General features: G+C 38.0%; 1 protein-coding gene across 5 annotated transcripts in view; it reads left to right on the forward strand.

Moving 5' to 3' along the window:
• KCNAB1 (potassium voltage-gated channel subfamily A regulatory beta subunit 1) overlaps positions 1-22,537 on the forward strand; it is a 352,698-nt gene that overhangs the window by 308,371 nt on the left and 21,790 nt on the right. The gene's annotated exons all lie outside the window — the stretch shown is intronic.

Raw genomic sequence — 22,537 nt, forward strand, 5'->3', positions numbered from 1 at the left:
TGTACAGGATAGCAGAATATCTGAGATTTTTAAGGACTTTTCCCCATCTTACCCTACCTTTAATTTTAGGAATATATTACAGGAGTTTATCAAACAGAAAACATAATTAGGATTATATTTATAGAAAAAGGAGGAAATCCTCAATTAAGAGCCAAACTATGTGATACTAACAAGATAATGATGTCTCTTGTATCAATACTTATCATATGTTGAAATTTATTAAAATAAATCTTTAAAGTGTTTGAAAAAATAATTGCTGCTGCTCAGTGGAGTTCATAACTGCAGCATTGTTTAGCTTTTGTGGAAATCAGAGAAAATTTACATTTTTCCCAAGTAGTTTCTTATAATACAATTCCACATAGCAAAATGAGAAGCTATTTTATCATGAGTAATTTCCCAAGTTCAGAAGCATAATGAAGGGTGTCAAACAATGGCGATTCGCCACTTGTTGATAAGGTCGTAGCATATGGCATTGAGTAGCACAGCAGCAATCCACCACCCCATCGTGGAATGTAACCTGCTCCCCCTCACCAGCAAGAGTAGACTCACCCCAGCAGGCCCATCAATCTCTGAGACTTATTCTTTTGGGAGGACTTAGCAGGGACATTCCACAGCAACTCCTCATGGACTTGTTCCAGATTGAAATAGCTTCTATGTGAGTTTTTCCTGGCTTTCAGAAAATATTTATTCTCAAACTTAGTACATTTATTTGTTCCAAGGTGGGCCAATTAGAAAGCCAGAGTTTGATATAAGTCTCTGAAATACATCTATTCGTACAGTCTTTTCTACTTTACTGTATCGGGGGAAAGTACTGATCTGGGAAATAGAGAAGAAATAGGAAATAAAGAGACAGGACTGTCAGGTGGACTTGGGTACATTTGGTACCCTAAAAATGGGAAAAAAGTACCTGTGTTAGTTCTGGATTCCATGTTGTTTTGTAAATCATACTGTGTGTGTATGGGAATAAAGTAGTACATGTACAATGAGGTATACCTTAGGAAGACTATTAGTGTTTCTGAAAACATTACAAAAGGCAAATGTTATGTATAATCAAATTACTCTGGAAAACACTGCAGTAACCCTGTTAGTCAATGATCATCTATAGGCTTTAATTCTTCAATTTATTTTTCAAATGTGGTGAAAAAATTATCACCAGCTAGTTGTCCAACCCCCCTTTTTTTGGTAGTGGCAGAAAAATCCTTAATATCAAATGATACTACATTCTTTTCTTGTTTCAGCAACTCACATTGGCTATTTTAGGCTCACTTGCCTCCTGTTTAAGTGACACAACAGTGGTTGCCAAGTATATATTGTTGAATATTTATATATTAAATCTACATTTATTAATACTATAGACCCTTAGTATTTGTAAATCATTTTTATTGATTTCAACTATCCCTTGTTGAAATCAATAAAATTATGTCAACTCCATGTAGTCACAACACACGCTGACATAATTTTGCTGAGGCACCTCTTTTAAATACAGGAGACATAGCACTTTCCAAATGAGTTCAGCCCAACTCAGTGCTAGCTGTTATTTGTCACTGATTATGAGGTAGAGTGGACTTCAAGAACTTGGGGACTCAGTCATAAACTATGCAAATGTCAAGGGTCATGTGTGTGCCCACAATGAGCATCTCTAAGATACATTTAAACAAATTCCATTAAATATTATTAAAATGCCAACTGTATTCATGTGATTTCTACCATGAAATGATGTTAATTGGGAACGTTTTAAAAATAAACTAAGATGAATTTCATCCAGTTTCTACATATCGTATAGCAACCATTTGAGCCAGAAAAAGATTAACTGCAGCATCTTTGTAATATATTGGCATCATATATCCAATTAGTTGTTTCCTTCCCTTATTTCTTTGAAAATTAATAGATAAAAAGTGAGTCCTCTCAAAAGAATGGCTGTAAATTCCAAAGGCGTAATCAGTGGAGAAAGGGGTAAGACACTTCATTCGCAATCTGCAACTCCGTGGAATACAGTTAAACATTTTCTGCCTTTGGGAAGATGTTCCTGACAACAGAGGGGAGCTTGTGTACTTTTCCCTCTGTCCCTCTTATTTATTTTTTTTTTCTGGTTCACCTAGTAGTAAGTCATTTTTCTTTCACAGCATCTGCCATGCCATCTGTCTCTGCTACAATATCTGGCAACAATGGCATGTTTTCCAGTCCTAGAAAAAAAATCAGCCCCACATCCATTTCTTCCTTCTTATGGGTCTGTGTTCCTCCCAGTAGAGTCACTGACAGTTCTTCATGCTCTATGAAGCTCATATCCTTAATTCTCTTACTTCCACAAATCCCTAAGGTATATTTCAAAATCTTCTCTTGAGCTCATTAGTCAAGAAAAAATACAGGCAATAGAGTCAGTCTGGACATGGATAGACAACAGAGCATTTGTGTGTTCAAGGACCTGTATGAGGAGTTTTTCTCATTTGATTTTCTGTCATTCCCAAATACCAGGCTAGTATCTCTACCTATAGTCTTCTCACTGCTCTGGGAAGGAGAGATTGAGCCTAATTGTGGTCAAGAAAGGAGGGCTATAAGCCTGTGCCACTTGTGGACAACAGCAAAAAGAGGGGGCACACTAACTTGTCAATCTGACAATATGATTTTTAAATTAAATTTTAATTAATTTTTAATTTAAAAAACACTTGAAATTGAGCCCTTACTTTGCATATAGAGCTTGTTGCCAAAACTGATATTCTTACAGAATTCCTGAGTCATTAAATATTATTTCCATACTGATTACAGTTCCAGATATTTTTTCCACTAGCAGATCAGTACAGACATAAAGCAGCCCAGATGTCTTAATTTCAAATAAGAGAAGCAAGACCAAAGTTAGCTTCACTTATTCCCATAATATCATTTTGTCAAATAACCCATACCATAAGTATTTACTTCTTTCTAAGCCATCTTTTTTAGCATTGTCATGTGAAAGCAGGCATCTATGGATATTCAGAGATTCAAGACAGCCAATGAAAACTCAGAAAATGCCAGAAAGTAGAAAACATAGCAATATCACAAATTTTCTACATTTTGACAGTTCCATAATACTGGACCTAGATATTTAACTTCCAAAGTAAAAAGCTTTCAGAACAAAAATTAACCACCTAAAACCTGGAAACATCATTTAACCACAATAGATCAGCCCTTCCACCTCTATCTTTTATTATCTTCCCTGAAAATTACCATCAACCTATCTGAGAAAACGTGCTATAGAAAGAAATATTCTGCAAGTATTATAACAGAGCTTTCCAATAGAAATATAATGCAAGCCATGTATATGTAATTTAAATTTTCTATTAGCTACATTTAAAAAGTAAAAAGGGAGGGGAACAACACACACGGGGCCTGTCAGGGGTGGGGGACAAGGGGAGAGACAGCATTAGGATAAATACCTCATGCATTGCATGTGGGGCATAAAACCTAGATGAGGATGATAAGTGCAGCAAACCACCATGGCACATGTATACCTAATAACAAACCTGTATGTCCTGCACATGTATCCCAGAACTTAGAAAAAAAAAAAACAGTAAAAAGAAACAGGTGAGGTTATTTATTATATTTTATTTAATGTGATATATCAAAAAATTGTCACTTCAACACAATCCATTAGCATCCAAAAGTTATGAATGGTATATATTACATTATTTTTTTCCCTACTAACTCTTTGAAATCAGTTATGTGTACCCTAATTTGGAGCAACACATTGCAATTGCTCAATAGACAATTTTAATTAGGATCAGCCACATTTCAAGTGCTCAATAGCCACATGTGGCTAGTAGCTACTGTATTTGATCACACGGGCTTTAAAGTATATTACCAGTCTAACAGAGCTGCAGGCACACAGTAGACGCTCAGTAATATTTCAAACGTAAGCCCCATTTCTAGAATGTCCTAGATAAGGTATGTACATATAAAACTCCCCCTTTTCTGGATCTCTTCTCAGAGATAACTATGAGAAGAGATCATATGATATTATAATATTAGATGGACGGATGGATGGATGACTGAACAAGCATTTGAGTTATTGAATGAATAGGGCTCTAAAGTTAAATAGCTCCAACTTCATTTTCTTCTACTTGAAAATCTATCTTGGTTTTCTAACATCTATAAACATTCTGGTACCTGGTTCAACATATTTCAAGGCAATGTTGACAGGTTGTTGCCAAACAGCCCCAGGATACTTACATGCTATTTCTCATCTGCAATCACAGTAGCATCCAGATGCTGTTATCTCTCTTTAGAAATCTGATTGATATCTAAATGAGCAGAAATGAATAAAGGGACAATTCTTTGCCCCTGAGTATTACTATATCAATTAAGATTATTTAATGCATTTCACTGATTACCCTAGCCAGGACATTCCCAAGGGCCTCTGGCGTACATCAGATCAATTTAACCACCTGGCTTTAAAGGCTGGGACAGCTGAGTTTTCAAGAAATTAATTTGGAAAAAATTATTTTCATATCCAAGAAAATGAGCCAAGCCTAGCCAAGCTCGTGGCAAAAAAAAAAAAAAAAAGTTTCAATTTTAAAAAGTAGTTTTGTTTCCGTTTTAACTGTAAATTCACCAAAAATTTTCCTGATACTTTAGGCCTTTTTAGCTGATGTTTTATCCTTTACAGACCAATAAAAATTGTGTCATAAAAAGACAAATTTATTTCATCCATCCTAAGAAATAATAATGGGGGACAGTTGGGTTCACTTCAGTTCTTTCCATCTCCAGTTCATCTGTTTAGAAATAATCTCATGTTTCTGTTCACGGTGGGCTTCCTCATGAGAACAGTATTTCTATGGAGTGGACTGGGGATTAGACAGACACAATTTCAATTCTGGCTTTGCTACCTATCAGACTGTACACTTGGGGCAAGCTACTATCCTCACAGAGGCTCACTGTCCTTACCTGAAAACAGAGAAAACACATAAAGAACCATTTGAATGAGTTAACAGTGTGGTTTCAGCACCTCACTCACAGCTGGGGCAAATGTAAGCCCCATTTCTAGAATGCCCTAGATAAGGCATGTATATATAAAACTCCCCTTTCTCTGGATCTCTTCTGAGGTAACCATGGGAGAAGTCCAAGGCCCTGAAATTATAATATGATGAAAACTAATGGAGGTAGCCAAACTTCAGGGCTGAACAGGATCTGTGGTGAAGTCATGTAAGATTCAGCCATGACCTCGTGATCCACCCACCTTGGCCTCCCAAAGTGCTGGGATTACAGGCATGAGCATCCTGGTCAACCTGGTGAAACCTCGTCTCTACTAAAAATACAAAAAATTAGCTGGGCATGGTGGCACGTGCCTGTAATCCCAGCTATTCAGGAGGCTGCGGCTGAACCCGGGAGGCGGAGGTTGCGGTGAGCCGAGATCGCGCCATTGCACTCCAGCCTGGGTAACAAGAGCGAAACTCCGTCTCAAAAAAAAAAAAAAAAAAAAAAAAAATTCAAAAAAATTCAAGCCATGGAGCTGGCAGTGTAATTTTCTTTCTTTTTCTTTTTCTTTTTTTTTTTTTTGAGACGGAGTTTCGCTCTTGTTACCCAGGCTGGAGTGCAATGGCGCCATCTCGGCTCACCGCAACCTCCGCCTCCTGGGTTCAGGCAATTCTCCTGCCTCAGCCTCCTGAGTAGCTGGGATTACAGGCACGCACCACCATGCCCAGCTAATTTTTTGTATTTTTAGTAGAGATGGGGTTTCACCTCATTGACCAGGATGGTCTCGATCTCTTGACCTCGTGATCCACCCACCTCGGCCTCCCAAAGTGCTGGGATTGCAGGCTTGAGCTATCGTGCCCGGCCTGTAATTTTCTTATAGCCCATTTTTTTCCCTAAAATTTTGCTCTGAAACTCTTTATGTTCCTTAAGATGATTTAATAACAAAAATTTCCAGGGTTAATCTATTCATCCTGAAAGGTAATCTTGTGCCTATGACTTTATTTTCAAAGATGGCTCTAGGAAAAAAAAAAAAAAAACTCAACAATAGGATTAACGCATTCACTCAGTTGATATTCACTTAATACTTACCATTCAAGCACTGTTCTGGGTACTTGGAGAAGCAGAAGTTAATAATTAAACAAAAATCCTACCCTTATAAAAATCACATTCTTATTCGGAAGACAGACAATAAGTTAGTAAGAAAGTTACATTAGATGGTGATAATAGAATGGAAAAACAAATTAATCCTGGGAGGGGGCTAGGAAGTTATGGAGGGTAGATTTTAGGTAGGATGACCAAAGAAGGTCTAACAGGAGGAAATGGTGGGCAGTAGGAAGGGAGCTTGGAAGTAGTTTGGCTGCCTCCAAAATAGAAAGGTGTGGCTTTAAGAGTCAGACCTTAATTGAAATCCTCTTTCTGTTACTAGCTAATTGATCTTAGGCAAGTTGAACTTCTCTTGTCCTAGGTTTTCTTATCTGTAGAATGCAGGTAATAATATTTGCTCTATAGGGTTATTGCAAGGATTGTTTGAAATAATATATACAAAATGCTTAGGATGTTGCCTAGTAACTACTCGAAATTTAGACCTACCATTTTTGTTATTGTTAATGGTTTGCATAGTACTACTGTAAATTTTTTATGCAGGAAATTACCTTCATGCAACTGTAGTCTCCAAGTCTACTACCAGGTTGTCCTAGAGGTCTCAAAGAAGAAAGGCTAACACAACAAATTAAGATGCATGAGTCACATGGTTTATCAAATCAATTAAAACACATTATGAGAAGAAAGAGGGAAAGAGATAGGAACAGTTAAAACAATTACAATAGAATTCAAGCAGGAGAAAGAACCTAGCTACTCAAATCCTGAGACACACAGTGCTCATGTGATCTGTTCTGTCTGTCTACAACACTGACCTTTCCTATGGTGTGATTATGTAAGTCAGATCTGAGGTTTCAGCAAGGGGCTCAGCAGGGAAAAGATGCCAAGTTCAGTAGTACACTTGGAACGACCCAGGGACAAGCCCACTTGGCCATGACGTATAGCTCATCATTTGACCTGATGCACAGCTAAGGACTATTTGCATTCCTTGTACAGAAGATTTCTGTGGCTAGAATAGGGGTCACCAATGGGTAGATGATTGAAGACTTCATTTAAGTTCTTATATTTTATGTATTCATATTTAGTATATTTCAAATGTTTGGTGTCATATGCATATGGATGTGTTGTGAATATCACCTCTTTCCATTCCTCCCTCCTATCTGTGTTCAGCATGCACATTCTCTACTTTGTTGATGGCTACTATGACTCAGAGGTTACTAATCCACTTAGTTTTACCATGCTCATGTAAATTCTGCCTATGTCTCACAAGCTACTTGTATCTCCACCCAGTTTCCTTTATCCTTTTTTTTTTTTGTTTCACTTAATTTATTGAGCAGAACTGGATGATCTTAAGTAATACAGCAAAGGCACATTACAGAGTTCACCACTCTTAGTTGTCTGCATGTTGCCTCAGGTTCAGCGAGTCCTCCAGGCCTGTTGAAAAGTTTTCAGCATTAACAGAGGCTCACGAAATTCCAACTGTGGATTATTCTGATATGTATCTATCAGGAACAGAACCATGGTTAACAAATTATGTTTTCCAACTGGGTTTCATATCAGGAAAAAAATTACCTTTACTAGAACGTACTGAGAAGTTACAATTGCCAAGGCTGCAGAAAATAGGTGAAGAGCTGGCTTTAAAGAAAACTGTACTCCAGAAAAACAATTGTAGACATCTGGCTTTTTTTTTTTCCTACTTTCTTTGGAAATCAACAATTCCAAACCTTATTCCATAAAGTCCTGGTTTGAAGGGAGGATTCTGAAGAAGGATATGCTTATATGCTATGCAATTTAACTACTTCCTCTATTTTTTTCTCCTCGTTTTTTTTTTTTTTTTTTTTTCTTTCATGACGCCTTTACTCAACAGTGAAGGCAGAAGAGATTCAATCCGTATTAGTAAGATAAGAGGATAAACGAGGTGGGTCAGATGTTTGTGGGACTATTGTACCATCTCACAACAAATCTGTGAACTTCAAGTTCCAAAAGGGTGCTTTTTTCTTCTTTTTTCCTTAAGTCATTTTTAGTTAAGAAAAAAGAGAGAGAGAGAGCACGAACAGAAACCGCTTCTGCTCACCCCAGCTGTCAGGTGAAAACAGAGCTGCTTAGTATTCTGGGGCTGTGGGTTTGTGACTCATGTGCACTTCCTTCTGTGAGTTGTCTTCTCTGAAAGATATTTGGAGTTGTGACAAAATTTAGCTCCATATTCTGAGGGGATGTTGACTGGCTCTCAAGGGAATTCATTTCTATAAGTTCCTCAGTCTGCTGCAGCAGATCCGCAGTGACATGCAGAGAAGATGTGGAGACTGACATTACTTAGCAGCAACACACTATGAGGGTTTACTGGCATGCTGATTGAATGCAGTGAGCAAAGCCACCTGTGTCAGGCTAATCTAAAATTATCAGACAGCTGGGGATAAACAAATACCCTCAAGTCTCTTACTTTCTGCACAAAAGGAAGTATTAATAATAAGACAGTAAGTGGTTTTGTTAACCCTGCTCCTGAATATTTAATGTGTCCTGAAAAAATATGAGGTCTGCAATCAGAAGACGAGGGTCCTAGTATTAGATATATAAACTTGGCTGACTTGCTCAGACCTTCTACTTCTCAGTTTTTCATTTATAAAATGGGAAGAATAAAACTATTCCAGCTATTTCCAAGATTGTTGTGAAGAACACAAGTCTCCAGATTGAAAGTGCCCACTCAGTACCCAATACAATGAATAGAGACTGATGCAAAGAAACATTATCATGAAATTTCACAACTGAAAAGAGAAAGAAAAGCATCTTAATACATTTCAGAGATTTAATTGAATACACACACGAAGGATCAAGAAAAAAGATTGCTTAGGGATTCTCAACAGCAACATGGGGAACAAAAACACCGTGAAACATGCCTTCAAAATTCTAGGCAAAAAGATGATGGGCAAACTACCAACCAAGAGTGAGGAGGTAATGCCATTTTGACTTTGCTGTCTCTCAAACACAGTTTCTCACAAGCTGCTGGAAAATGTGTTCCACCAAAATGAGAGAATAAAGCCACAAAGTGGAAGCCATGGTATCTGATTTATTAAAGGGAGGAGGAGAATTTTCCAGATGATGGGAAGGGAAATGTCAGGAGGACAGCTATGCAGCAGGCACAGAAAGTGACCAGCAGAGGCTGCAGCAGTACGATAGAGGGCTCCAGAAGGCATGTTGCCAAGAAAACAAAAAGGAACTGAGTTTCTTATCAGCTTGACCATGTGGAAAACTGTATTGAGAAATATTTTGCACAAAGTATGAAAGAGTCGGCTGTAGCTCCAAATCTAACCAAATTAATAAAGCAATTGTTAATGAAAGGTAACATGAAAATTTATGGGAGAAAGGAAATACAATCATTATAGACTAGTTTACCCAGTCATGGATATTAATACTTAGTCATAAAAATGAAAACACAATGAATCTACACTTGTATTTGTGAGATAAACTTAACTTGCTCATGATGTACTATTTTATTTTAAATATCATATCCTATCTGGTAAGTTAATATTTAATTAGGACTTTTATGCCTAAATTCATAAACAAAATAAGCCTGTAATTTCTTTTCTGATGCTGCCTTTATTTGGCTTTGGAGGTCTTTTTACTCATCTGATAGGACCACCGTACTCTATAAATAATGAATATTTAATACTATAAATAATGAATATTTTCATCAAGGAATAATATGAGCTATCTAATAATATTAGATAGTTTTGGGTTTATCATAAAAATGTATACAAACATTCTGTTCTATACCATACAACCAATGTGTGGAACAATGAAATAGGTACAAGGAAAATAAGATGGTGCATCCCAGGGAAGACCCATAGAGATAGGACAGCGTCTTCTGTAATGACCCTTGCAGTGACAGCTACCCAGCCACTACTGGGCCAGCCTCACTTTAACATATAGAGTGATAGATGCTTTATTTTAAAATATTAACTTTAATACTTAAAATATTAAGCTCCTCCTTACTGGGTAATTCACTGTGGAAAAACTAAGAAAAGCAGTCTATTCTAACACATCAAGTTTTAAACTTGCCTTTCGGTTAGTTACCAGATTCTGACAAATATAAATAAGTGCTGCAGAGCTAAAATGCATTTAAGGCTGCCAGTGAACTGCATGAGCTAAGTGGAGGTTTTAATATCATTAAGAAAGCATCTCCTTCTAGACATGTGCCATGGTACAAAAAGGAAGGAAAGCCAGCTCTACACTATTAAAGGAGCAATGAAGACTGCTTCCTGTTACAGCATGAAACTGGATTTACCAGGAGAAAATCTCATTGGTTTTTTTTGTTTTTGTTTTTGTTTTTTTTAACTCTTATCAATCCTCTGCCAAGATTCTTGCCTTATTATTTCATCTGCAAGACAGAATTCTTTTTAAAATAGTTAAAAGCCTGTCCCAAGAAGCTGATACACAGACAGCTGTATACATTAAAATCTCCAGACAGGATAATAGAATAAGAAGCTATGTGTCAAGATTCCACATCTGTCTGTCTGACCAATAAGGATGACATTTACACAATTTAAAAGATCAGAAATTTAAGACTTGAGTCAGATATCTGCAATGAAATGACAGATGCTTTCAAGTATAAAAATAACTGTTCCACTAATGAATATAGAAATACTAGATGCCATGTAGAACTGGTGGAGTTTGGTTAAATTTATTTTTTAGCAACTCAATGAACATTTGAAAACTATTCTTAGTGAGTACTTTGCCTAATACATCACATTCTGATAGGCCCAAAGGCTTGTTTCTTCAATTGATAGAAATACAAAAGTTCTTCAAAAAGTTTATGGAAAAATGTATATTATGAAAAAAGTGTGCATGGACTGCATATTTATTTTATACCAAAATAAACTCATACTAACTTGGTAAAACATGTCTAAACAAGATCTAGTTTGAGGCACTAAGAAGGATAAGAAGTCAGTTTGAAAAGAGCACCCTTGAAAGCAACATGAATTCTGCTAAAATTGAAGCAAGTCAAACATCAGATTTATAGTAAAGCTTTGGGTGAAAGAATAGTGAAATTGATGCTTTATGAAAAGTTCATGGGGACAGTGCCCCAAAGAAACCAGCAGTTTACAAATGGCTAACTCATTTTAAGAAGGAACAAGACAATGTTGAAGATGAAGCCCACAGCAGCAAACCATCCACATTGATTTGCAAGAAAAAAAATTCATCTTGCTTATGCCCTGATATGGTTCAGCTGTGTCACCACCTAAATCTCATCTTGAACTGTAACTGCCACAATTCCCACATGTTGTGGGAGGAACCTGGTGGGAAGTGATTGAATATGGGGCAGATCTTTCCTGTGCTGTTCTCATGATAGTAAATGAGTCTCATGAGATCTGATGGTTTTAAATACTGGAATTTCCCTGAACAAGCTCTCTTTTCTTTGCCTGCTGCCATCCACGTAAGATGTGACTTGCTCTTCTTGGCTCACTGCAACCTCTGCTTGCCAAGTTCAAGTGATTCTTGTGCCTCAGCCTCCCGAGATGGGATTACAGGCATGTGCCAGCATGCCCGGATAATTTTTGTATTTTTAGTATGTATGGGGTTTCACCATTTTGTCCAGGCTGGTCTTGAACTCCTAACCTCAGGTGATCCACCCACCTCAGCCTCCTGAAGTGCAGGGATTACAGGCATGAGCCCCTGCACTGAGCCTGACTTAGTACCTTAAAGATGCTGTATTAGTCCATTTTCATGCTGCTGATAAAGACATATCTGAGACTGGGAAGAAAAAGAGGTTTAATTGGACTTACAGTTCCACATGGCTGAGGAGGTCTCAGAATCATGGCAGGAGGCGAAAGGCAATTCTTACATGGTGGCAGCAAGAGAAAATGAGGAAGAAGCAAAAGCAGAAACCCCTGATAAACCTATCAGATCTCATGAGACTTATTAACTATCATGAGAATAGTAGGGGAAAGACCAGCCCCCATGATTCAGTTACCTCTCCCTGGGTCCCTACCACACAACATGTGGGGATTCTGGGTGATACAATTCACGTTGAGATTTGGGTGGGACACAGCCAACCCATATCAGATGCCAATTCTGCTAAATGTGCCCTATTCCAACCAAAATCCTTCCAAGTTTTTAAGATAATTTGATAAGCTAATTAAAAAATGTATAAAAAGGGTAAAGGGCCAAGAGCCAAATGACTCCTGAAAATGGGTAAAGTGGAAGGGAAGGACATCCCCTATCAAGGCACCAGCACTAATTATGAAACTTCAATAATTAAGAAAGGTACTGGCTATGGGAGACATTGATGTAATATAATATTAATCCCTGTAATAGAGACTCCAGAAACAGACACTAGCATTTATAAAACATTGACATATGACAAAGTAGTCTAGAAAATCAGTGGGAAAACAAGGAGCTATTCAATAAATGAACATGAAAAAAAGTGGCATTCTGGCCGAGCGCGGTGGCTCAAGCCTGTAATCCCAGCACTTTGGGAGGCCGAGGCGGGTGGATCACGAGGTCAAGAGATCGAAACCATCCTGGTCAACATGGTGAAACCCTGTCTCTACTAAAAATACAAAAAAATCAGCTGGGCGTGGTGGCACGTGCCTGTAATCCCAGCTACTCAGGAGGCTGAGGTAGGAGAATTGCCTGAACCCAGGAGGCGGAGGTTGCGGTGAGCCAAGATCGCACCATTGCACTCTAGCCTGGGTAACAAGAGCAAAACTGTCTCAAAAAAAAAAAAAAAAACAAAAAAAACAAAAACAAACAAACAAAAAAAAAGTGGCATTCTATTTTCTATAACGTGAAAAAAAATGAAACCAGATCCCTACCCTTACACCACATACACATACACACACACACACACACACACACACACACACACACACACACACAAGATTAATCAGAAACTTAAGTGAAAAGAGCAAAACTTTACAAATTTTAGAAGGACAAAGAATTCTTTTTCAAATTTTAACATTTTCATTTGTGTCAGGGAAATAGCCCACATCAGAATTAGACCCATGTTCAAACGATAAAAGTTCCTTTTTTATAGACTGACTTCAGTAACTTGCCAAAAGAACCCCCTGGATGTTTGGAGGACCTACAACCTGGTAATGATAAGACTTTTAGCTTTGCAAATGAAGATATAAGTCAGGTATCTCGGAAAGTTGCACAATCCTATAATTTCGGTTCACTTAGATTTGTTTGTTTAAATTTGTTCATTGCCTTGCTCAAGATAAAATTTAAAGTGATGGGTTTACTTTCATTTTGAGTGTTTTAAAATTTATTCAAATTCATCGCACTATTCACAAATCCTATAGAACTTAACATATGCAATAATAGCATTGCACTCTATACTCATTGTGGATGCCACCTCACTTTTATCAGGATAGAATAATCTCTTGAATTATTACCATTTAGAATTAACCAAACACAGCAAACTGATTACTTGGAATCACCAGGCTTTAGTAGGAAATGGTGGGGCCATATTTAGATTATGTTGAAAGAAAGGTACAATTTTGTGAACCATATTCTACATAATTATTTCTTGTAGCATGTCAGCAGGCAGTGGTATAAGTCTAGGTGAGAAGCTGGAAAAACTGGAGGTGGTGATAAAAGAATTACAGAGAAATAATGAGGATAGAGTAGAAAGCTCTGTCATTGCTTTGGGCAATTCACTTTGCCATTTTAATATAAATGTAAGATGAACAACTGCTGTCTTGCTAGGATTAAAGAGTACATGTCTGCTAGAGCAAGAAATAATATTAAAAGGATACAGCATCACATAGCCTCCCCTCTGTAGGGAGAGTTGAACAAGGAGTGAGCAGAGTTCCCAGGACAGCTTGTAACTATTAGGGAGAAGTCACAAGGTCAGGCTCTTAATTCAGGGAACTATTCTTACTGGCTTGCAAGTTCTACAAATGGGAATTTTAGGTTCTAAAGTTGTATTTAATTAGAGATGAGGTGAAAGATAGAGGTGGACGGAAAGATCACAGGGGAAATACCACAAAACTCAAAGAAGACCAAATAATCTCTCAACCTCCATTTATTCTCTTATTATTATTTTTAATTGACACATAATAATTGTACATATATATGGAGCACAGTGTGTATTTTGATACCCTTATACAAGGTGTGATGATCAAATCAGGGTCATTAACATATCCAGTGCCACAAACATTTATCGTTTCTTTGTGCTGGAAACATTCAAAATACTCTATTCTAGCTATTTGAAAATAAAGAATAAACAATTAACTATAGTCTCTCTACAGTGCTACAGAACACTAGAACTTATTCCTCCTATATAACAGTAATGTGTTTATTAACCAGACTCTCCCTATCTTCCTTTCCTTCCCACATACCAGCCTCTAGTTACCAGTATTCTTTTCTCTGCTTCTATGAGATCAACTTACTTAGCTTCCACATATGCATGAGATAAATATGAGTATTTATCTTTCTGCACCTGGCTTATTTCACTTAATATAATGTCCATCAGGCTCATCCATGTTGCCACAAATGACAGTATTTAATTCCTTTTTATGGCTGAAAAATATTCCATTATGTAGCTATACCATATTTTATCAATTCATCTGTTGATAAACACTTAGGTAGATTCCATATCTTGGCTAGTGTGAATTAGGCTGCAGTAAACATGAGAGTGCAGATATCTCTTCAACACACTGATTTCCTTTCCTTTGGATATATAACCAGTAGTGGAATTGATGGATTATATGGTAGTTCTAGTTCTAGTTTTCTGAGAAACTTCCATACTATTTTCTGTACTAGGTGTGCTAATTTACATTCCTGCCAAAAGCATATGATTTTCCTTTTCTCCACATTCTTGCCAGCATTTGTTATTTTTCTTTTTGTCTTTTTTAATGATAGCCAGTCTAATGGGTGATATGGTATCTCATGCCCTTTTTTTTTTTTTTTCTTTTCTAAGAGACAGGTCTTCCTTGTTGGCCAGTTGTATGTCTTTTTGGAGGAATATTTATTCAGATCATTTTCCCATTTCTAAATTGGATTACTTGGGTTTTGTGCTTTTTTTTTTTGCTGCTATTTGTATATTTAATTTCTTCTTAATGAATAATTCACAAACATTTTCTCCCATTCTGTAGGTTTTGTCTGTTTACACTGTCGATTACTTCCTTTGCTGTGCAGAAGCTTTTTAGTTTAATGCAATTCCATTTGTCTATTTTTGTTTTTTGTGGGCTGTGCGTGCTTTCAAGGTCTTTACCATAAAATCTTTGTCTAGACCCATTTCCTGAAGCACTTCTTCTGTTTTCTTCTAGTAGTTTCATACCTTCAGGTCAGGTCTTACATTTAGGTCTTTCATCCATTTTGAGTTGATTTTTGTACATGATGAGAAATAGGAGTTTAGTCACTTCCTACATTGGGAATCACATTTCAACATGAGATTTGGGGAGGACAAACATCCAAACCATATTACTCAGTATTTAATTTTTTGTGACTATTGTAAATGATATTGCTTTCATGATTTATTTTTCAGCTAGTTTGTTGTTATTGTATAGAAATAGTACCGATTCTCATATGTTGACTATGTGTCCTGCAACCTTACCAAATTCATTAATCAGTTCTAAAAGGGTTTTTTTTTTTCACTCATTTATGTTCTCAAGGTAAAGGTTGGGCTAAAGATGACCATTTTTCACCATGGTCTCCTGCACAGGTGATCTAGTGCTTCACTTTGGAACTCAGGGCTACTTAAAAACAACAGTTGCTGTTCAGAGCCTTTGGACTTGAGCTAAAAGTGAGACTAAAAGTGTCCCATTTTAATAACCTATTTCACATTTTAGAATAAGGTTCTGAAATTACATTTGGGCAATATCAAAGGCTCACTTCAAACTGTCTAGAGTCAAGGAAAACCAGTGTGTGGCAGAGAGGAGAGGTTGAGGACCATGTGCTCTTTAGGGAGGGTTCTCTCAGGGTAACTACAGGGTAGAGGAAAATGCATTGCCTTTGGAGACATAAAGCTACATTCTTGGGTCAGAGTTTTGAAGAAGGTGCAATTTCTTCAGATAGAAGAAGTTTTACTGACTTGGCTCAATATGTGAATTCCTTTCTACTCTCTTGAATCTATTCTGTTCTGATTCAGAATCAGTTTGGCCAGTGACCTGATCCAGAAAGCATATTCGCTGTAAACTGCCCTGTGTAGACCACTCTTTCTCTAAGCTTTGACAGACGAGATGGAGACACCAGCCCTTTTTTTTTTTTTTTTTTTTTTTTTTTTTTTTTTTTTTTTGCCTCTCTGTTCAAGGAGTTATCAGATTTTAGTCTTTCTTCAAAAAAACAGAGACAGCTCATATTTCCCAAGTCATGTATACTCATTATGAACTATAGCCATCTGAGTATTAAATGCAAAGGGATGGATGGATATAACCACACACAAGGCCTTACATGTTCACAAATACACAATTAGGTCAATTAAGTAAATACCCTGTTATTTTTCTCTTCCCAAACCATCTTCTCCCTCAATGCACTATGCACAGAGCCTCTCATGATGATTGATCACAGAACTTCAAAGCTAGATGTGGTTTCTAGACTATATGCTGAGACCTGGCCCAAGTGACTTTATCTTTCTCAGGTTTTTCCTCAAAGAAACTAGATGCCAATATTCCCACCTAAACAAGGTTAAGGTGGGAAGATTAAGTATATGCTTAATTATTATCAATCTGCTCATTTGCATTGAAGAAACTGAGATCTCAGCAAGGACAAGAGATGTCAAAGGTTACTGACTGTGATGCGGCCAAAAAAACCCAATGTCTCCTGCATCCTAGCACATGCTCTGTAAGGCAAATGGAACCAAGCTCTCCTCAGACAATCAGCAAACCTTTAAAACATGTGACTCGTGATCAATATTAATGATGACATCATTTCATTTATGGTTATAAGTTTCTGATCCTCTGAGAAATGAGAGTCCTCTATCTCCATGCATCAAGCTGAGCACTGTGAGAGAGGATTCTCCACAGCTCAGAAGAGGAAAGACTGCTCAAAATTCAAGAGGATTCCTCTAAGCTGCAAAGAAGTGCAATCATAAACCGCCACCACCCACAAGCTTCTGAAGTTAAATAAATAAACAACTTAAGGTAGATAAATCACAAACAGCTGAGCTGAAGTAAAAATTTTGCCTACATCTAGGCCTATTTTTTATTAGTGTTAACAGCAACTCCTCTGATAAACCAAATTCTTGCAATTCTTGCATAATGCCTGTGTTCTAGCTTCCACCTTGATCCTTGCCTCTTAAAAAAAAAAGAAATCTGGTATCAGCTGGGTTGAACCATAGGATCCTGCTAATATAAAATTGTTGTGGGGTTCTAAAAATAGCAATTTCATTTGGTTAAATGTGTAACATGTTAGTGTTTAAAGTAGTGCCCTTGCTTGTTAGATAATAGTTCTTTCTTTTTTACATAAAAGTATAACACATATTTACTGAAAATGTGGAAAGTTAAGAACAAAATTACATATAATTCCACCAAATACTACAATTATTATTTTGCATGTTTTTTCTCACCATTTTGCAAGCATATTTAAAATATTTATAACTGTTAATAATATTCAAGCTTTTAATGATGCCTAAAAACTTCACTCCTAACCTGTTTCCTCATCTAGAATAAGAAGAAACTGCACTGGATTACCTCTAAGGTTTCTTTTGCTTTTATCATTTTGTCTCTATGGCTATACTAATTTGAGTACATTTTTTATGGTCAAAATACTAATTTGTAATGAAGATATTTTTATCTTTAGTCCTTATGGCTTATGGTTCATACAGTACAACTATTTGCTTACAACTTTCAAAGTTCTAGGGAACATTCTGCAGGGAAAAAAAATTAAATATGAGCTTCCATTTTTTGCATGTGATCCAATTTAGAAAATTAAAATATCTATCAACAGAAATTGTTTTCACTCAGAACAAATAGTTGTATTAATTCCTTTGACATAAAATGCCTATTTTTAAAAACATTGATGGCCTACATTACTGAAAAAGATGTCCCCAAAATGTTAGAAGCTGGGCCTATTTGAGAAGAAACCAGGGCCATTTTCAATTTGTGTTACTATTTCAAATTCACAAATTATTCTCCACATATTATCCTGCGTTAAGCTTTGAAAGAATTTCACAACATCCATATCATTTCTCACTTTACAGAAGGAAATGGAGTACTCAGGGAAACAAAATGGACCTGCAGCATTTGTAGGCAGCCACCCATATGCTAAGGATATGGGGACTATGTGTGAGAACTGCATGTGAGCGCTGGAAAGACATCACTAGATTAAAGAATAATGATTATTGGCTGGGCGCGGTGGCTCACGTCTGTAATCACAACATTTTGGGACGCCGAGGTGGGCAGATCACGAGATCAATAGATCCAAGACCATCCTGACCAACATGGTGAAACCCCGTCTCTACTAAAAATACAAAAATTAGCCGGGCGTGGTGGCATGCGCCTGTGGTCCCAGCTACTCGGGAGGCTGAGGCGAAAGAATCTCTTGAACCCAGGAGGTGGAGGTCGCAGTGAGTCGAGATTGCGCCACTGCACTCCAGCCTGGCGACAGAGCAAGACTCTGTCTCAAATAATAATAATAATAATAATGATTAGTTCAACCTGGAAAGGAGTGCACAGGGAGGATTTAACAAAGTGTTTCAATAGTTTAGACAGTTTTTCTCAAAGTTTGTGAGTGAGAGCTAATGAAAATAATACAAAGACCGTGGCTCACTGAAGGAACCTAGGACCTAGATCTTGGCATTTAATCAGATTTCCCAGGTGATTTTGATTCACACGAGAGAGAGAGAGAGACAGAGAGAGAAAGTGTGCATGTATGCGTGCGCGTGCATAGATACCATACTAGCTATGTACTAACGCAAATAACTAAAGATTATAGCATGAAGCACTTAGATTAGTTAAAAGTGTAAAAGAGGAAATGTGGAAAGATGTTCGTACTCATTGAAATGGCTTGCTTGGGAACGGTATCAAGCAGTGGTTCTCAAACTTTAGTGTGTATCAGCATTGCTTGAAAGGCTGCCTAAAACACAGATGCAGACTTCGTTTACTAGGTCTGGGGTGAGGCCCTGGGATTTGCATTTGTAACAAGTTCCCAGATGCTGCTGCTGGTCCAGGAGCTACACTCTTGAGACCACTGGTATAGACAAGAACATTCATTCTAAATCCCAGCTGCGTGCTAGAATCATCATCTGGGATGAGTTTCTAAATTATCATCGATGTTGGGGCCTCATCCCCAAGAGATTCTAATACAATAGAATTTCAGTGGAGCCTGGGCATGGGTAGTTTGTAAAGTCCTCACTCCAGATGTAGTCAGGATTGAGAACCACTTGGGTTAAGGCTTCTAGAAAGCTGGGGAAGGAGTCTGGGCCAGGAGGGTCACATTAAGTACTGGGTTATCAGGTTTAATCACGTTTGTCTGAGTCTCCTTTCCCAGAGGCAAATGATGCAGTGCACTAAACTATCTTTCTAACATCCTTTCCCCACTCAGAATTGATATTCTACCTAGGAGGCTTTAAAAATGAATCTCCATGTTACACACCTAAAACAAGTGTCGAGAAGACAGCTGATTTTTCCTTTCAGCAATGCTGCCCTCTAGTGTTCTTAATTATTCAAATAATGTAAAAACCCACCTCGGTTCATTCCTGTTAGTAAGCTAAACGAATTTTTCTGATATATAATTAAATTTTAATTCATGGCAACATGAATCATGAAAACTTCAGCCTCTCAGTTCTCCTGCAATTGCTCCCTGCTTTTGATGTTACAGCCTCCTTCGAGGACAAGAACTCACAGAGGTCTCTTTTCCCAATTCCACCAAGCTTTTCTCTTCAGAGTCAAAAGCTAAGTGAGGAAAAAAACTACCAGCAACAAAAAGACCTGGGGCATTGAAGTGCTTTGCAGAGGCTCTCCTCACCCTTTTCTCCTACACACCTCACACCTCCTTTTTCACTTGGTTCACAGTTTATTGAGAATAGAATTCATCAAACAGGTGCTCCCATATCTTCCCATGATGAGTTGTACAAACCTCCCTGGGTCCCATCATCTTGACAGAAGTGTCCTTCCCACCTCTAGGGGCTCTGCCCCTTCCCCCTCTCCCTTTAGCAAGTCTCTCTCTCCCACTTCTTTCCCAGACCCCAGTCCATTTTCATCAATAACTCTCTCTTCCTAGGTCACTCACAATGGCACACAGGCTTACTCTTAATGTCCTGAATACCCCTTCAGCTCCTGTCCTATTTCTCTTCCAAACTTATTGAATGCATGGTCTTAAAACCTCCTCTTCTTCCAGGCATTCTTCCATTGAGTGGCTTCCATGGACTCCAGCCTTGCTTGATCCCATCACATCGCTGACATTGAAGCTGCTTTTCTCATGGTCTGCAGTGACCTCCTTACATGTGGCCAAATCCAGTGGACATGGTTTTGGGCTGTTCTGACATGAATGCCTGTGGCCTTCTACCCTGTGGGCACAGCTCCCTCTTGAAGTGCCTTTGCTCTTGGTCTGACACATCCCTGTGTGCTGGCTTCCCTCCTGCCCCTCTGGCTGCCGGCTACCCAGAATCTTTCATGGGTCCTCTCTCTAATCCCCGGGGCCGGCCATCAGAACCTTTTCTCTTTTCTCTCTATAGCCTGTCCTTACTAGGCTCATCCATTTTCATGAATTTAAATATAATCAATAGACTAGTAACTAATAAATATATATACCACCTCTGGCCCAGATTGCTCACTGTCTCATTTATCCAACTATTAAATATCCACCCAACATCTCCCCTTTAGTATCGCACATGCATCTCCATTTTTCGCACGTCCAAAGAACTCTTGATTTTTCTCCCAAATCTGTTCTTCCTTCAGTCTCCCTTATCTCTATAAACAGCCAAGTATCTGGGAAAACAGCTTTAATTCCTCCCTTTCCCTGACGACACTCTGTCCATCTGTTAAGTACTGTGGATTCTGTCTCCAACTTGTATTTTGAATCCATCCACCTCTCTCTGTTTGCTACCACCGACCTATTAACAAATCACCCTCATCTCCTGCCTAGAATACAGCAATACCTTGTCAAGCTCTTCCTACTTCCTCCAGTCCTCCATTACTACTGATTCTCCAGAGACAGTGTTCTGAAATGCAACTATAGTCTACCATCCCCTTACCTGATAAAATGCTAATTACTTCATTAAACCTTGAATAACATACAAATGACATGGTTTGCTCTCTGCCAACTTTATCTGGTACCCCTGTCCTCCTTCCCCACCCCCACCGCATTGCTGAAACTCGCTAAGTTCTGTCCTACCTCAGGGCCTAGGCACATGCTGTGCCATCTGCCTCGAATGCTTTTCCACTGTTCTTCACATGGATGGCTTTTTTATTTTTTATGCCTAAACATGATTACTGTTTAGTGAGACCTTCCTTACTCTACTAAATAGGTCTTCTCTTTCATTTCCTGTCCCAGTCCCCTATGTTATTTTCTTCATAACACTACATTTTATAATAACTTACTTGTTTACTTCTCCACACAACTCTAAACTCCTTGAGTCCAGGAACTTGGTGTCTGTTTTACTCACAGATGAATCCAGCAACCAGCACAGTGACTGGCAAATATTAGGCTTTTAATTCCTGTGTGTTGTATAATTGACTGAATGTGCAGGAAGGGTCACAACTTCCATTCTATCTTCACTGCTCTTGTCAAGGACTCCCACGTGCCCAAGCTTCCTGTCAGCATTCTGTGCTTGTCTTACTTGGTGGCAGGGACAGAGTTAAGGGAGAGGCCAGGTCGTTTATCCTCTGTTAACCTCTTCTGTGTTTACCAGCATGTTTGATTCACCACAGTATCTCCAGCACCCAGAACAGCAGAAACGTAGTAGATAGTGTTGATTGGCTGAACTCCCAGCTCTGAATGATACAGGTTGTGAAGGGAAAGGAAAGGAACCTGGTGCAGTGATGGTGACATCCAAAGAGAGAATCCATCCGGGGAAGAGATTCATATGATTGTTTTCAACTTCTAGAAATGTTTATCATAGGCACACATCTCCATTTGTATAATGAAAGAGAAGAAAAGCAGTTCCTTACACTTTTTAAATCATATATGTTTTATAAATGGAGAATGAACTTCATAGTTTTAGTTGCTGGGCAATAATCTGACATTCTAGAGTCTTTCTCCAGGAAAGAAAACTATTTTGCTTACAAGCCAGCTTTTACATCTATTGGACACACAATGGTGAATGAAAGTATTCCTATCTTCCAAACAAAGAAATCAAGGGCAAATAAAAATGGTTTACACAAGCCAAATAAGCAAAGAAGCTAACACCCTGACTCTGGCCATTTCATTCCAAATCCTGTTCCCTATTAATTTAGACAGTGTCTGCTCATGAGAATTTTTTTTAAAAAGTACATCTACTGCAACTCTACTTTGAGACAAGAATTTGGTTCTTCTGAAGGGCACTTTACAGACTAGTATTACTGAGAAATAGAAAAGCCCAAGTCCTGCGACTTTTTGAAAATGTCAAGTG

Source organism: Saimiri boliviensis, chromosome 9, assembly GCF_048565385.1.
Source record: "Saimiri boliviensis isolate mSaiBol1 chromosome 9, mSaiBol1.pri, whole genome shotgun sequence".
NCBI classification, from domain to species: Eukaryota; Metazoa; Chordata; class Mammalia; order Primates; family Cebidae; genus Saimiri; species Saimiri boliviensis.